This window comes from Austrofundulus limnaeus, unplaced genomic scaffold (assembly GCF_001266775.1).
Source record: "Austrofundulus limnaeus strain Quisiro unplaced genomic scaffold, Austrofundulus_limnaeus-1.0 Scaffold179, whole genome shotgun sequence".
In the NCBI taxonomy this organism is placed as follows: domain Eukaryota; kingdom Metazoa; phylum Chordata; class Actinopteri; order Cyprinodontiformes; family Rivulidae; genus Austrofundulus; species Austrofundulus limnaeus.
This window is the reverse complement of record NW_013952581.1, coordinates 298150-299614: the sequence shown is the minus strand read 5'-3', so window position 1 is coordinate 299614 and position 1465 is coordinate 298150. Positions and strand designations below refer to the sequence as shown.

At 46.0% G+C, this 1465-nt stretch overlaps 1 protein-coding gene across 1 annotated transcript in view; it reads right to left on the bottom strand.

Moving 5' to 3' along the window:
* Positions 1–697, bottom strand: part of LOC106524204 (pituitary adenylate cyclase-activating polypeptide type I receptor) — a gene marked incomplete in the record, with an annotated part of 24933 nt that extends 24236 nt beyond the window's left edge. Inside the window, 1 exon segment of the mRNA XM_014017918.1 lies at positions 349–697.
* Positions 698–1465: the final 768 nt, after the last annotated feature.

Genomic DNA, 1465 nt, shown 5'->3' with positions numbered 1-1465 from the left:
GTATTATATATTTTATATTTTACACCTGATTATCAGAGGATGTCAGCAGGTCAACCTTCCATTCTTCACTAAATGATGTAATCAGGTGAAGGGGTTCCTGCAGACCCGGTTGAGTCCAGGTCTGCAGGACTCCTCTGCACCTGCTGCCCTGGATCCGAGAGCTCAGGTCCAGCTCATCCTGCAGGACTGGACCCTCCTGCAGGACTGGACCCTCCTGCAGGACTGGACCCTCCTGCAGGACTGGACCCTCCTGCAGGAGCGCGCTCCTCTCCTCCTCCGCGCGCCGCACCCCTGACACGCCTCAGCTCAGATCCACATCATGACCCAGGTTTTCAGATCAAATCTTACCATTTTTTGTGTCCCTCAGCTCCCTCAGASTCCCGCGCTGCGCCGGGACACAGACCCACGCAGATCCACCGGGCTGCAGGGCGCGCGCTGCGCGGAGGATCCCGCGGCGAAACAACTTCCTGCAGAAACGGAGCTGCTTTTGGTTTGCAGACTGAGGAGCTGCAGGAGCAGCTCGCTGTTGCTGCACAGATTTTGTTTTATTAGAACCCAAACCGGATCAGATGTCCTCCGTGGCGCGCGGGAAACATGGAACAGAACGAGCCTCCGCTCCTCAACGCAAGAATGCGCTGCGCATTTCAACTAGACCCCCTCCCCACTCTCTCTCTCTCTCTCTCTCTCTCTCTCTCTCTCTCTCTCTCTCTCTCGTGCACACACACGAACGCACGTGCGCGCGCAAACAAATCCAATCCTGTGTGATGAATGGAAGACATAAACGGAGAGTGTTAAATAATCCAGCCTCAGTGGTCCTGGGMGGTCTTCATAAAGACTCAAACAAAGGAGATCAGGATCCTGGACAAACGGTTTTACTGAAGGCCTGAAGGAAAACAACAGAAAAGGTGTTTTGGAAAGAGAACCTGTTTGTTTGGTTTTTATTTGAACAGCATCATTAAAWGTGTAGAAAAATTAAATAAAATGTAAAAAAAAAAATTCTTTGTTTTATGATTTACTTTATGGAGAACCGAAAATGACATAATTAAGAATAAAAGCAGAAATATAAAAATGGCAAAAAGTTTTTTTATTGCCTTGTGTTGCTTTTACACTTTAATGCTTTTCTGTCTCATAATGCAAATAAAGTGGGCGGTCCTTCTTGAGTCAACCCCTCTCCCATTGGTCAACAGACAGGAAGGAGCAAAACCCAAAACCACACTTATGTTTTTATTAAAAATCAATTACTTTTCAGAAAAGAAAATATTTGTCATTTACGGAACCCGTGAGGGTACACGGGAGATTTTTTTTTTTTGCGTTCCCACGCAATAATATTGCGTTACCTCGCAAAACAAACTCACATGTTCACCATTAGCAAGTTAGCCTACTGCTTTAATTCAGCTTCAGAATGAATATATCACACACTGTAAAAAATGAAATGTTGGATTTACTTAACCATGTTATGTGACCT